Raw genomic sequence first — 17049 nt, 5'->3', positions numbered from 1 at the left:
CAGGCTTACAGTAATGCCAACCGAGAGGAGAGGAGAGGAGAGGAGAGGAGAGGAGAGGAGAGTATTGTGTGGTGGCACACTGGCACCTACCTACGCTGTGATGCAGTAATAATTCCTACCCTAACTGATGACCAAAGACAGTTTTCATTGTATTAGTTGAGCTGCAAAGGGATATTAATTTAAAAAGAAATTGATTTGATAATCCCTAGTAGGGTCTCGTGTCATTGTTTGTTGCCTTTTCTGTTTTTAAGCCAATATATTTAAACCCTGTAGCACTTTGAGATTTGTGAAAATGTGAGGTGTTACAAATCAAATGTAATATAATTTTTTTTATTATTAATATTAATAATAATATTATTGTTGTTGTATAGAGAAGCAGCCAGTTCGAGGGGGACTAGACTGTTATAAAGCAGTTGAGCTTTGCTACAGTCTGATAAAACATGCAGTCAGCAGGAGGAAGCTTGTGCAACACGTACAGTACAACATCAAACCACACACATCTGCTAACTGGACCCAGTGACAAGCAGCGTTTAGCAAGAGAAACAAGCAGCCAGCTCTACGAAAACAAGCCCAAAAGAAGTGTAACTATATGGGCCACATGATCACCCATACAGGGGGGTCCCCAGAAAAATGAGGCCTGAGGCCGATTCAACAATTAATACAGTAAATCAGTTATCAAACTTTTTCGAGCACTTTCAAGATGTTTCAGAAACGTTGAAAGGAGCAGAAAGAAGCAGATAGGAAGCAAGCCTAAATAAGCAACTACACTTCAGAAACAAGCCCCACAAAGCAATTATACAGAAAAACAAGCCCAAAGTCGCTTATAATAAGCGTACATGGCAACACAGAATGATGCCAAGTACTGTACTGTAGCACAGATAAGAGAGAGAGCAATGACACACGAGGTTAGATGCATGTCAGTTATTACATAATCACATGACCACTATTATTTGGGATAATCAGAATTATTTTTGCATTATTGTCATATTTGTGTCCACTGTTCATTATTCTGTATATGTAATAGCTGATCTTTAGGCTCACAATATAGGCATGTACTGTAAATTGACTAGTTCCGCTATTTTTTTGTATACAATTATTAAATGCCTGGCCATTTTTGGCCATACATTATTATGATTATTGGCTAAATGTTTTTTTTTATATCCATTTGAAGAAAAAGAAAATCATCAAGGGAAAAGAAAAATAGTGGGTGGCATTTTTTTTTTAAGTCCTATTTTTTTGCATTTTAGGGGAAATAGTGTACAGTAGGAGCAAATGATCACGAAAGAAACAAAGGAAACAAAGTCACATACTGTAACAAGACACAGTGTCAAATATGGTTAAAATAGAATGCAGAATAATTAATTATGCATCTTGTGCACGGAGAGAAACATGTGCAGCAGATATAAATAGTATCCAATAGAAGTTATAGAACAGAATCACAGTCTCTTGTGCAGGTGAGAGACAGTATATCAAACGTGTTGTCTCTGTCGGGTGGAAAACTCATTATGTCCAGGACTGTTACTTTTCAAGCTTCAAACTTTTCAAAAACAGCAGATACTGTTGTCTGACACGGTAAGTAAGGCATTAAATATTTAGGAAAAACATTACACAAAACGTTGCCCGACAGTCACAGCAACGAAATGTAAGTGATGGTGTCAGTACAGCAGCAGTAGTGTAATCATATTCATGATGTACATAGTGCCTTTATGAAGTATACGACCAGAGCTCGACTCGACTGATGGTGTCCAACTGTCCATTATCCAGGGGACATAAAACCCTGTATTTGGTCATTTTGGGATGAGAATGTATCCCCCTGGCCCCGGGACACAGATGGAATGGAACAGAGTGGATCTTAAAAAGGGAGCCGCTGTTTGAATAGAGATGTTGTTAATATTTTACCGTTGGCGTATGGGTAAAAACCCAGAATCTTTTACACTAAAGCCAGTCTTCTGTACTGGCACTGATTTCACACAGTTCTGTGCTATGAGTATGGAGGAACTGCCCCGGTAAAAGACAGGCATAAGCCTCCAATAATAATGGTCTTTTATAAAACTCTGTCAATAACGGGTCTGGTGGTCTCACACAGTGGTGGAAGAAGTACACCACTTTACACTGTACTTTACTCAATATAAAACTAATATTTGTCAAATTATGAAATAAATTCAAAAATACTTATACAAGCTAACAACACGGACTGAACAACTGATCAATAAATAACATATTATTAATTTATATTAATATTTTTCAGACAGTGAGATCTCCAGTGGCACACACACACACACACACACACACACACACACACACACACACACACACACACACACACACACACACACACACACACACACACACACACACACACACACACACACACACACACACACACACACACACACACACACACACACACACACACACACACACACACTGCAGTGAGTTTTGTTTGCTAGGATTTGGTTGCCGAGTCTTTGTTTGATTTGAGTTCCCAAAAAGGCCATTTGGGTCTTCTATCAGCTGGAACTATAAATTAACCAGAAATATCAAAACAGATCTTTAGAACATCTAACAGACGTAATCTTGCTCATGTAGCAGGTTTGTAGATGATATGTGTTTTTCTTTCTTATACTAGTATATATTAACAAATCCACTTTCTTCACATTCTAATAAGTCTGATTAACCTCAAGCCCTGTATTATACTTTATTGTACAAAATTGGCTTGCAAAAGGAGAAATCCCGTAATATTACAGTACACTACAGACCTGTAAAAAATGTTTTTTATCAAATTCATTTGTAGTCAAAAGTGTGCAATAATTGTTGAAGTAATGGACCAGCCCTACACTGCTACTTTGACAGTTAACTACAGTAATCAACTTTTCCACTATGAAAACAATATAGTGTATGTGCATGCATAAATGGCAAATCGAGTGGCAAAGTGAGTTTAACGTCGGTTAACATTGTTTAATGCAATCGAATAAGACTTTTCTGTTTGGATGTATGGGCTGTCAAGGCCAGAAAGTCGTTTTTTTGCCACTCAGTAGACGTTCCTGCATAACTTCCTGGTATGATGATGATGTCACGCTCACGCGCATAGCCTCTATGGTAAATGGTGCATTTATATAGCGCCTTTATCCAAGGTGCTTTACATAGATTGTGCATTACATTCACCCATTCACACACACATTCATACACCGATGGCAACGGAAGCCATGCAAGGTACCAACCAGCACATCGGGAGCAATGTGGGGTTCAGTGCCCAAGGACACTTCGACATGTAGACAGGAGGAGCCGGGATTCGAACCGCCGACCCACGGATCATTGGACGACCTGCTCTACCTCCTAAGCCACAGTCGCCCTGGTGAATAGCAGGTATAACTTGTGAATAGCAGGTTCATTTGGGATTGTGCTTACTGCTTAGATCTGATATTTCCACTGCTCTAGAAAGGCTTAATTAAGATAGGCTCTATCCTAGATAGAGCACCGTTTCCAGTGGGTCAGGACTCATTTGTGGGTAATAATTAAGCAGTATAGTGAAAATAGCCGATCTACAAGCCCAAAAAATGTGCACATGTAGATTTTCACTAGTTTGGGTCTTGGACGAACGTCTATTCTCTCGTTTGGGTCTCGACCTGAAAAGTGTGGTAACCACTGGGATAGAGCATGACATAAACAGGGCTTAAGTGGTTAATAAAACAAGAGCTGTCAAAGGTCATTATGAAGTCAACCACCACATGACATCCTGAACGTCTTCCTGCATGACACACTATAGGACAGTGTGGGTCTCAGGGTTCCTTGACAGGTTACCAAATGTACAGGTCTGTAACCCAGAGTGTACAAAACCGGTACAAAATGGAACCAAATGACCCATCACCCATACAGTATAGGTCCTTTTAAATTAAGAAGTTTGAGAAGTGAGAACCACTACAAGAGTAGGCCCACATAGTTCTCCTACTAGGTCCTCTCACGCAGCGCTCCACACTACACTTTGCTTGAGTATTATTTTACTATTCTTTTTATTTTATTGTTTTATGTTTGACTTTTTTTTTTTTTACGTTGATCTGTTATCAAAGATCACAGAAGAACAGTTATTCTGCGGATCCAACTGGACTGATTGTTGCTGTTTAAACCAGATACTTTAAGTAAGCTGCTACTTCACTAGTTTATTTCACTGGATGCTTTATTACTGTTACTCAAGTGAGTTGTTTGGACTACTTTTAATTCCACTTGAGTCATTTATTACGATTTCAAAGCAACGGTACCTCTCTAAGACAAATTGAGTACAGTTATTGGAGATGCTCTACCCGCCTGTGAAACAAACAACACAATGACGTTAGAAGACATTGAACTTTAGTTTTTGGTCTAAAGGTTTCATGGCCGGTCAGGGCGGCATACTGCTGCTGCAGCAGGTTTATTTTAAAAGACAGTCCAGGGGCAGTCAGCAGCACTCAGCAGCAAGCTGGGAGGAATGTCCACTTTCCCTGCCTGGCCTCCACTGCTCTGGTACTCCCATAAGATTCAAACACTATCTGTGTCTGAAATTTATTTGATTAGGAACAATCCCTTGAGATGAACCATCTCCATCTCCTTTTCAAGGGGGTCCGCAATTCACAAAATACACTTCATACATAGACACTTTTTTACAGACACTTTTTTACAGACAATTCAACCAGACAAAACAAACAAAACAAGACAAAATACATTAAAAAAAAAAAAACATGCTGAAAATAGAAGATCTACAAGTTCACATCACGTCACTGTGATGCATTGTGAGCTTGTAGATCTGCTATTTTCAAAGCGCAACACCCGTCCACAACCAAACATAAAAAGACTTGTCTTTTAGTTCTACTGGATCTCTTCTCCACCAGTCCCTCGCTAACATGTTAGCCTAGTTTTTATTTGTTGACAAAATTGTCAATACATTTAGTTTTAGTCATCATAGCTTAGTTTTTATTTAGTTTTAGCCACTGGCACATGTATGTGCAGTGAAATGTATTTGTTTTTTTCTGTCTGAATATGTGTTCATATGTCTAGGCCTGTCACAATTATTACATAATCGCAATTACTTCTGATATTATCACAATTATTTGTTTACATAATTATTGTCAAAATCGTAATTGTAATTTGACTCATTTCTTTATTTGTAACTTGTCGATCTGCTTATCTGCTGCTTATCTGCTTATCGAAAGACACCCTCATCACTGACTGACAAGCTTGATGTAGCCAACTACTTAAACATCTTCTTTACAAACATTGCAACAACGCTGGTTAACAAACTGCCCTTCCACTCTGGGCGCTTTGGTGTAGAGCACATCAAAGCCTTCTACAAAAACCTAGGTGTTTGTAAAGATTTTAAGATGGCAATGGTAACAACTGAGGAGGTACTTAAAAAACTGAGTGCCCGTCAACCCCACAAGGCCACTGGCCATGACAATATTCCCTCCAAATTTCTCAGAGACTCGGCCATCTCTATAGCTCCAATAATCACCCACATAATAAACCTCCATCAAACAGGGACAGGTCGCCCTATTTCTATTCTTAGCTCCATCTCGAAAGTGATGGAAAAATCAGACCAGTCTGAAGTGAGTGGTGCAACAGTGCCCCCTGTTGGTACTCTAGACATAGGGACATCGCTGTTCCTTGGAGTGGTTGCACCACTCAAAAATAGTCTATGAACAGGTTGAAAAGTATCTTGCCACAAAAACATTAATGTACGAATTTCAATCCGGCTTCAGAACATCCCATTCCACTGACACATGCCTCCTCTATTTGAGTGACCACATCCAACACAAGGTGGATGCTGGCAAATACTGCGGCATGATCATGCTGGACCTCCAGCTAAATTAAATTTATTTAATTCACTGTGTGAATTAAATAAATTAATTTCGCTCCTATGGCACCAAAATGTTATGATGAATTGAACCCTATTTGGACCCTATTGTAAGTGTAATGTGTAATCCAAAGTTTACGGTGTCGTCCAGTGACTCCAGTTAACCGTTTTGTATTGAGTTGTGCTTGAAATGACAATTAATCACCAAGTAGGATGTCATGATCGTGACAGCCCTATAATAACTCTTGCACCATTATGAATCATGTGTAGGGCGGCAGCAGAGGTGAAAGAGTGGAGACAGAGGCAGTATTTAGGAAGAGACAGAGGCAGCAGGAATTAGGAAGGGCGCCGGTTCTCCCACCGGCCCACTCAGTCTATAACGTGCCCCTGAGCAAGACACTTAACCCCTTAACCACTCCCTGGGGCTGTATTGATATCCCCCACTGCTCATAATAATTAGGAATAAGATGATAAATGTATAGAGCACTTAAGTCTGACGTAATCTATGCATCCTACCTGGGTTGTGTTTTTTTCCCACCATTCTGAATTCCCATATAATAATAAAATATAGCTGCAAGCAGCGATAAGGCGGGACCAAGAAAGAAGACAATACACAATAAGAACAATATGCACAAATAAGAATCACAGGCTGAGTTGTCAGTGTGAGGAGACACATGTGTGTATCAAAGTGTCATTGCTATCGGTCAAACGGTTTATGAGCTATGCACGTTCAAAGTTTGCATTTTCAATTGAGTGCTATAGCGCCACCCTTTGGACAATGGTCATGGGCTTCAATGACCATAAACAATAATAATAAAACATGTTCTAAACATTCTAATGATCACAAAAACTTACTGTTATCAGGGTTAAAGGACAATGGTCATAGCTTAAAAATTGTTCAAAATTGCACAGAGTCCAGAGATTTTTAATTTGTGTGAATTTCAGCCTGTGGGGGGTATTTATATGCAAATATCATGAACAATGGCATTGCAATGAACATCAATGATGACATTTAGGTGAACAAATAACAGAAATTGTTTTTTTTTCTTGTTGTATTATTGCAACGGTGGATCTTACAGGGCCAAATGTCATTCTCCATAAAGAATAACTTCCATGACCCAGAGTATGAACGAGTGAAGTCAGGACTTCGGGACTTGATATCACCCTGCTGCTCCTAATAGTTAGTATGGGGAAGTCAGTATTGCGTGTTTGCAAATGTCTCAGTTACTGTACTTGACTGTAGCGAATAACCACCTACTAAAAGATGCCATTATGTCCATGCAGGCCTGCTTTGTCTCCATTTAGTGTATTCCTGTTTACTGTTGTAGTCAGGAAGACACAACGATCCCAAAGATCATTCTTTGCATGACGGACCTAATCGGTAATAATTAAGAGTTTCTGATTCCCATTTAGTGAATTTTATGTCTATCTTAAGGCTGTATTCTAAATGTTGTGGGTCCAAATCCAGCTAATTTCCTCTCTCTCTCTCTCTCTCTCTCTCTCTCTCTCTCTCTCTCTCTCTCTCTCTCTCTCTCTCTCTCTCTCTCTCTCTCTCTCTCTCTCTCTCTCTCTCTCTCTCTCTCTCTCCTCTCTCTCTCTCTCTCTCTCTCATCTCTCTCTACAATGTGTTTCCTGTCTGTACTGTATACTGTACTGTAGGCCTACTGTACTGTACTGTCCTTATTTAATAAAAAGCAGCGGTCATGTCTGAGCCTGAGGTGTGAAACAGAGAAAAGTGACTTGATGATGGCTTCATAATCCTGTGTTGTGCTCAACCTGAGAGAAGCCCCCAAATAACAACGAACGAACGACAAGAGTGTCGACAACTCGACATCTCAGTCCCTGTGGTTATACCTGCACCTTATCATCGTCATCAGCAGCAGCAGTGCTGCTGCATGCAGCAGCTATGGATCAACACACCGTGAGGAGGAAGACGACAGCCTAAACACTGTGTAATGCAGCGGCTGTGTTATGTACCATGATGTTGTTATGTCATATGTGGTGACATTAAAGCTGTAATACGCAATGAATGAATAAAATATCAACGTCAGTGTGTTAATGCAATAGCAATAGTCTATAATATGACAATGTTTTCCTCCAAACAGACCCATTTGTGGGTCACATTTGTATGGGTCCCAGACTCCCTTTATTTTTTAGTTATCTACATTTAGTTTATCATTATTTTAAAACCTTTCCAAAAAAGCATTTTTTTTCATGAATTCAAAACAAATTAAATTATTTCTTCAGTAATTTCATGAAGAAATCAAAGAAACAATCTAAGATATTCCATGAATTAGAAAACAAATGTTTAAGAAATAGTGAAAATAGCTGATCTACAAGCATGCAATTTTAACTTGTTTGGGTCCCGGGAAAACGTCTAATTTATCTTTTTTGGGTTTCGACCAGAAACGTTTTGGAACCACTGGTCTAATACATTGACATACTTCTCACGGGGTAGGACATGTAACTGTGGTATTGCAAAAGGAATCAAAGGATCAAGTCAAAGGTTATCACTGTATAACACTTATAGCTAGGTTGAGACTACAGTCAAGTATGTGTTAAAGTGTGCAGCATGGAAGTGAAATGTCCTTGTAGCTTACTGTAGCTTCACTTCACACAAACAGGAAAACAAGATAGATTATAACTGCCTGTCTCTCTCATTGAATTCAGAGGAGATGTATTGGCACAGGAAACATAATGTAGTATGTTTACATTACATTGCAAAACCAGGCAAGTGTGATATAAAAAATAAATAAAACAAAAAATAATAAATGTATGTACAGTTGGTCCTATGAAAATGTACAAACAGCTGTATGTAACACTGCAACTCTGCATCAAGCATATGCATTATAATAAACCAACTTGAAAATAAAAACACAAGACAAAAATGTGTACTTTTGCATTTAGAAAATATATGTAAAATAAAAACAGGATTATAATTATTTTCTCTCTCTCAGACTCGTCCAAAGCTAGAAGACAATACAGATCTCACTCGCGCGCACGCGCGCGCACACACACACGCACACGAAGACTAGACTATGGTCAATTCAATAGCTGATTAGCAGGCTAGCTCGACTTTACAAGGAGTGTGTAGTGTTTTCTTTCCACGCTAGCTGCGTGCCACCCCGTCACGGTGTGTGTGTGTTTCTGTTGTGATTTCAAACAACATAACACAGCTGACAACAACACGCCTGTTGTCACACCGTTCACAACACAACTACACACAATACACCCTATATACTCACACACACAACAGAACATTACATGCTAGCCCGGCTAATGCTAAAGCTAGATTCTATCCCATAGCCTGGACGGACGGACGACTCCATCCTATCATCTATGCATCCGTTATAATTATAAAAGCAAACTGTAAAACAGCCGACAGACAGACAGTGAGACACCCCCCCCCCCCTTAAGTGATTATTAAGCCTTTTTTTTTACGCTACCGGTATATTGATCAACTCATTTCGCTGGGGAGCAGTGGGGACCATTATAACTCTATGTGGGTACCCCTGGAACTCCCCAAAGGATATGATAACAGTGAAATATAATTAAAATAAGTTTAAAAAAAAATATCGTATTTCCCGTCGACAGAACACAGAAATATTGACACATAGGCTTGGGGATCCTCGAGCGAGCCTACACAAATATATTCTACATCAAATATTACATTCTATGAAATAAACATGAGAGCCATGGCAACCATGTAACCAATCACAGCGCGGCAGAGCCTGCGGGGCGATGGGATCTCTACACTTGCTAGCAAGCTCCCCAAGTCCAAAACAGTTTCTACGAAATTATTGTTGGTTTCTTTTTCCCTTTTGGAAGCTGCAACAACATTCCGTCTGGACACCAAACAAAAACACAACGTTTCTTTTGGACGACATGAACACGTCAACCCAAACAAAGAAATAAACAAACAGACAGCTGTCAACTTACTTGTTTTAGTGGACAGTGTGATGTGTGTGCTGGCTGTCAGTTCACTGTACTGACTACTGAGTACAGAGGACTACACAGAGTCCCTGTCGGCGTAACACCAACATTGCTAACCTATCGAAGGCTGTGACTCCAGGGGTCGCCGTTTTGCGATTTTTGGAAATGCGACCGAGATTGTACAAGTGTAACATTTACTATACTGTAACATGTGTTCATTTAACATTTAACTGAGATTTAACATTTAAAGGTAGGGCATCATTTATATTTTTTGGTTTAAACAAAAGTTTACTTTAGATTTTTTGTTTAATAGTAATAATAATACAATAATATAGCTGCAAGCAGCGATAAGGTGGGACCAAGAAAGAAGACAATACGCAATAAGAACAATATGCACAAATAAGACTCATGGGCTGAGTTGTCGGTACCCGGATTTGAACACACAACCTTGCGGTCAAAGGGCAAGAGCTCTACTGACTGAGCTACACAGAGACAATCAGTGACTACAATGTAAACAGGAAAATCATTCAGTATATTTGATAACAATCATGTGTGTCCTCGTTTTGGGCATGTCATTATCCATTACTACAGTGTGTTCGCTGTTCATGTTTTCACGTACAAACTTCTCTTCAACTGGAATTTCAGATAATGGTCCATACATTGTGTGTAGAACCAGACAGAAAATCTATTCAAACTGCTCAAAATGGCGGAAGATCTGAGGGCGGAGCTTACTTGTCAAAGTGACAGATGTGTTCCCCATGAGTCAAGGAACATGTGGAAACAAGTGCCATGAATTTTGGCCAAACGAGGCATGCGCTATGACTGTCAACTTACTTGTTTTAGTGGACAGTGTGATGTGTGTGCTGGCTGTCAGTTCACTGTACTGACTACTGAGTACAGAGGACTACACAGAGTCCCTGTCGGCGTAACACCAACATTTTCATTTTAAAAAATTGCTATAGCGCCCCCCTTTGGCCAATTGGAGTAAGACTGCTTTCAGTACTATTTGGCATGACCCTCTACCATACTGTAAAGTGTCATAAGCTGCATGTAGGTATTAGAGGCAGAAGAAGAATTTTCATAGGAGGAGATACATTTGAACTGTTTTATTTAATTCAAAATGGCGGGTGATCTAAAGGTCAGAGGTCAAAAGTCAGAACATGAAAGTTGTTCGGCACGAGGAGCCACATATGTGTATCAAAGTGTCATTGCCAACGGTCAAATGGTTCATGAGCTATTCATGTTCAAAGTTTGCATTTTCAATTGAGTGCTATAGCGCCACCCTTTGTCCAATGGTCATGGGCTTCGCATAGTCACCGTTTGGCATGGACCTCTACCAGAGTCCCGCGTTTCGCGAAAACCGACTGCACGGTTCAGTCAGAACTGCTATTTTTGGCGGAAGGAGAAGAAGAAGAAGGAGAAGAAGAAGAAGAAGAAGAAGAAGAAGAAGAAGAAGAATATAGCTGCAAGCAGCGATAAAGCGGGACCAAGATGGAAGAAGAACAATGCGCAATAAGAACAATATGCAAAAATGAGACTGACGAGCTGAGTTGTCTGTACCCGGGTTTGAAACAACAACCTTGCGGTCCAAGGGCAAGAGCTCTACTGACTATAGGCTACACGGAGACAATCAGTTACTCCATTGTTAACAGGAAAATCATTCAGTGTTAGTTCAGCAGTACTCAAACTTTTAGAAATTAGCAGATCTACATGCTCATAACATGTCCCGGTACAGTACAGTACAGTACAGTACAGTACAGTACAGTACAGTACAGTACAGTAAGATATGGTACAGTACGGTACAGTATGGTACAATACAGTACGGTACGGTATGGTACGGTACAGTACAGTCTGTTACAGTACAGTACAGTACAGTACAGTACAGTACAGTACAGTACAGTACAGTACAGTACAGTACAGTACAGTACAGTACAGTAAGATATGGTACAGTATGGTACAGTATGGTACAGTATGGTACAGTACAGTACAGTACAGTACAGTACGGTACGGTACGGTACAGTACAGTACAGTACGGTATTACACTATTGCACTTATTACACTATTACACTACTATTACACTATTACACTATTACACTATTACACTATTACACTACTATTACACTATTACACTTATTACACTATTACACTACTATTACACTATTACACTATTACACTAAACACAGTTATTACACTATTACAAAATGAGACTTATTACACTATTTCAGTTACTAGTATCTCTATTATTGTGATGCCATGTCCGAGTGCCTGATGGGTCAAATGTAATCTACTTCAATATTTCTATAGTTGAGTCATCACAAATCTTGCAGCACACAATGCATACACTGAGTTGTCTTTACCCGGATTTGAACACACAACCTTGTGGTCCAACGGCGAGAGCTCTACCAACTGAGCTATGCAGACACAGTCAGTTGACTCATTCTAAACAGTAACATCATTCAGTATAAACTTTAGTGTGTGTGTGTGTGTGTGCGTGCGCGCGCAATTTTCATTGGCTCATAAAAACTTCATTTTTTCACTTAGAAAAAATGTGCTACGATTATTTGTCCGTATATGTCCAAAGTTCACGTGTAGAAGTTTTCGTGCATTTTGAGCAAAGATTCTGGGAGACGTTACATTTTAACTGTTTTTCATATAATTCAAAATGGCGGGTGATCTAAAGGTCAGAGGTCAAAAGTCAGAACACGAAAGTTGTTCGGCATGAGGAGACACATATGTGTATCAAAGTGTCATTGCCAACGGTCAAACGGTTCATGAGATATGCACGTTCAAAGTTTGCAAGTTTGCAAGTTTTGCATCAATTGAGTGTTATAGCGCCACCATTTGGCCAATCATGATGGGATTCGCATAGTAAAGTGACATAAGCATGTGTGTGTATTAGAGGCAGAAGAATAATTTTCACAAAACAGCAATTTTCATTGGCTCATAAAAACTTCATTTTTTCACTTAACAAAAATGTGCTACGATTATTTGTCCGTATAGGTCCAAAGTTCACGTGTAGAAGTTTTCGTGCATTTTGAGCAAAGATTCTGGGAGGAGTTACATTTGAACTGTTTTTCAAATAATTCAAAATGGCGGGTGATCTAAAGGTCAGAGGTCAAAAGTCAGAACTCGGAAGTTGTTCGGCATGAGGAGACACATATGTGTATCAAAGTGTCATTGCCAACGGTCAAACGGTTCATGAGATATGCACGTTCAAAGTTTGCAAGTTTTGCAAGTTTTGCATCAATTGAGTGCTATAGCGCCACCATTTGGCCAATCATGATGGGCTTCACATAGTCACCGTTTGGCATGGTCCTCTATCATGTTGACAAGTTTTGCGCAAACCGACTGCACGGTTCAGTCAGAACAGCTATTTTTGGCAGAAGGAGAATAAAATAAAGTACTGATCATATAATTCAAAATGGCGGGTGATCTAAAGGTCAGAGGTCAAAAGTCAGAACACGAAAGTTGTTCAGCACGAGGATACGCATATGGGTATCAAAGTGTCATTGCCAACGGTCAAACGGTTCATGAGCTATGCACGTTCAAAGTTAGCATTTTCAATTGAGCGCTATAGCGCCACCATTTGGCCAATCGTCTTGGGCGTCGCATATTCACCGTTTGGCATGGCCCTCTACCAGATTACCGCGTTTCGCGAAAACCGACTGCACCATTCAGTCAGAACAGCTATTTTTGGCGGAAGGAGAAGAAGAAGAAGAAGAAGAAGAAGAAAAATAAACACAAAAACAAGTAGTGACCAAAGTCACTGCGTGACTTCTTGGTCCCTAAAAAAAACACAAAAACAATAAGTGACCAAAGTTACTTTGTGACTTCTTGGTCCCTTAAATATTAATAACTCATGCTCTCGAATTACTAACTTGTGCCCTCGAATTAACAATTTGTGCCCTCGAATTAGATTCGCCGTGGTAACAGGTACCGTCGCCCATATTCCATCTCGCCCAGAAAGGCAAAGAGTCTGGTACAGTCGCCCAAAAGCCCAGCGAAGTCGCCCAAAATGTCTGGACAGGTTGCCCAAAAAGTCTGGACAAGTCGCCCAGTAAAACCATTGTATTTTCGAGGTAACACAGAGAGAGAGAGAGAGAGAGAGAGAGAGAGAGAGAGAGAGAGAGAGAGAGAGAGAGAGATTTTTACCGGGGAGAGCCGCCACGGTTATAACGCGTCATGCATAGGCGGCGGGTGTGTAAGGCTAGGGAAGGCTTAGCCTTCCCAAAAATGTTGCTGGGTATTTTTTTAATATATATAATATATGTGCGCAGCATTATATAGAAGGCTATTGTGTGTGCGTGTGTTGTCGCTGCCCCCTGGTGATCGCTGATCGGGTCATATGATTGGCTACTTGGTAGCCTTTCTATTCTTTCTTGGTAGCCTTTCTTTTCTCTTCCTTCCAGTCGCTTTGTAGCAAACAGACTAGTAGCGCGCGCTGGTTTGTTTTGGAAAACAGCAAAACGCAAAATGCATATAGCCTACGCCCTACGGTCTTTTTCAAGGCAAAGATAAAGTAATTCAGAACTAAGAAGAAGCTGTGAGTCCGAGTCGGCTCGGCTGTCAGCACTCAGCAGCACCACCAGTGACCGCACGGTTCACAGTTCACACCACTGCAGCAACACTGACACGTTCAGCGGAGTGGCTGCTGTCTCTGTGCCGTCTGTGAAGAGCCATGCGCCGGGAGGGGCAGCAACACCGCCGGGTAATCTCCACACTGACTCGAAACTTAAGAATACCCATATCGGCCAAAATATCCCAAAACAATGCCCGGGGAACTTTAATTAAAAGCTAGATGCAGTGTCTATAATTGGGTCAAGGGTGTTGCTTTCGTGAGCAATGGTGTACGAGATTGGTAATAAATTGGTCAAAGTAACTAATTTTTAGACCATCTGGGGGAAATAAATAAATAAATTTGCGCGGCCTCGCTCCGCTCGGCCGCGAGAGTTGCCCCCCCCCCCATGCAATTCTAGCCTACCCAAAGGTAAAATCCACCCGCTGCCTATGGCGTCATGGTTGTAACATGCACGTTATCTCTTGATTGGTCAACGCCATCATCACGTCATCGTGTCAGTATATGTACAGCAACGGATGTCCACATGGATGTCTGCATGCTTATGTTCTTCATTAGTTTGCATCGTTTTTAGACACTATGTACTTTAGTTCTGGTCTGTAAGCAATTAGTACAGGAAATCTATGGAAAATACAAGATCAACCTCTAACTAATTGCAAAAAAAAACGAACTCAGCTGATTTTGCATCTTCAATATATCCTGATAATAACAAAAAGAAAGTTGCCTGGAATTGTCTGAGGGGAAAGTGTTGAAAATAGCCTGTACAGTATGGCCACCATTGACATCCTATTATAAGGTAATATCTTCTAAATTTCCTTATGCTTTAAGTAGCATGTGACATATCAAACTAGGGGGTTTTCATGATGCTGAATCCATTCCAAGCATTCGTTTTTCATAAAAAGACTCATTGGGCTAAATTTGCCCATAGCAACTTGCCCAAATGTGCTGACATCATCACATTTTGGCAAGTGCATGGGATTGTTTAGTCTTCAGAATCAGCTGTGGTACCCAAACACCTGCATGATCAATGGAGGGTTGAGTGTGCAGGAATAGTCTTAATCAAATGTTGAAATTGGAATTAAAAATCACACCCGTGTGAACTGAGTGGTGTAAGGTCTTATATAGCCTGATCAGCTGTGGTCTGACGTAATGTCTGACGTAATGAAATCACACCCGGGTGAACTGGGTGACCGTAGCAACCATGCTCATTTTTTGCGAACAGACAGACAGACACGTAAACTAACAAAGCCAGTTGTAGGAGTGGTTTACACCACTCAAAAAGAAGAGGGCTTTCAGCTATGTTGCAACAATATTGTCCCATCAAGGTTTTCTTACACCCAGTGGTAACTTTATATTTTCTTGAGGGGGTCTCCATCTAAAATGTGATGTAATGACAGGATTAAACCACAAGATAGAGCTGTATACCTTAAACCAGTGAGTGGTTATTTTCAACCTGTGCATGGGGGGGGGGGGGGGGGGGGGGGGGTAACCCTAACCCTTTGTGACAAATATCACACGATTTTCCTTCACCCGTTGGATCTCTTTCGGTGCTTCCGATGCATTCACAATCTTCCTGTGCACAAATGCAAAGAGAAAAAGCTTCACACAAAATTTAATTTGTATACAAGCAATGCTAGGTACAGTTTCATGTTGAAAACAGAACGTAAACTATAATGCTACAGCTTCGTAAATACATCACTTTGTACCCATGGTTCAAGTTCTTCACAATGTTATGAGAGAGAGACAGCATTGGAATTAGTATTCTAACCACTTAAACCCCATATACTTAGTTTATCGGAGTCCCCCTGGCGTCTGTGCTGAGCCCCCTCCTTTTTTCCCTCTACACCAAATATCTTCACCAAAAATAGCCTATCAACAAGCTCACAACCAGCTTGTACAGTAGATCTGCTATTTTCACTGAACATTTGCCCCAGAATTGGGACACTGGGCTTTATGTGGTTAAAAGGCTCAAACACGACAGGACAAAGTGAAAGTTACTCAGTTAAATTTGGATTCGAGTTAAAGTATGGGAGTACTTGCTTTTAAAATACTTAAGTATTCAAAAGTACATGCTTAAAAAAAGTACTGTTGGGAGAGAATGCCCCAATGCCTGTGTCAGAGGCATCCACCTCCTATACGAAGGGAATTTGGGGATCAGGGGGGCACAGGATCGGTGCAGAGGTGAAACGTCCTGCTGAGAGGCCATCCAAGGCGGTGTTGGCTTCAGGTGTCCAGGCAAAAGGACACAGAGAGGAAGTGAGAGCCGTGTAGGGGGCTAGCTGCCACCTTACTGTATTATCTGAATGAAGCAACAATAAAAGTTGGCAATTCCCAAAACAACTCTGGACTGTAACTGCTTCCGGTTGCTCGACAACAGCCTGGACCTTCCGTGTAGGCGTGGCCGAGTCTGAAACTTCCTCCAAAACAAACTCACTATGGTGTACAATACAGTTCATAAGTCATTCTCATGTATGTGCATATACAGTAGGCTTATATTTATATTTTGGCAGAGTCAAAGATAAGAAATAGAAGGAAGCCTCGGTAGAATCAGATCATTCATTACATAGCCCTCAATCTGTAAGGATTAGAAAACTGCATTCACACTGGCTTCTACAGTCTACCATTCATTTTCAATGGAAGTCAGCGACATGAAGATACAAAGCAACAGGCTACCTTTCATTTTCAATGGAAGCTAGTGACATGAAGATACAAATCG

At 40.5% G+C, this 17049-nt stretch overlaps 1 protein-coding gene across 1 annotated transcript in view; it reads right to left on the bottom strand.

Annotated features, from left to right (window-relative positions):
• The window catches only part of rabgap1l (RAB GTPase activating protein 1-like), a gene marked incomplete at its 5' end in the record, with an annotated part of 120970 nt that extends 111104 nt beyond the window's left edge, over positions 1-9866 (bottom strand). The window contains one exon of the mRNA XM_079506696.1: positions 9764-9866. The remainder of the gene's footprint in view (positions 1-9763) is intronic.
• Positions 9867-17049: the final 7183 nt, after the last annotated feature.

Source organism: Electrona antarctica (genome assembly GCF_951216825.1).
Source record: "Electrona antarctica genome assembly, chromosome: 7".
In the NCBI taxonomy this organism is placed as follows: Eukaryota; Metazoa; Chordata; class Actinopteri; order Myctophiformes; family Myctophidae; genus Electrona; species Electrona antarctica.
Note: the sequence above shows the minus strand (reverse complement) of the source record. Positions and strands in the feature narration are given on the sequence as shown.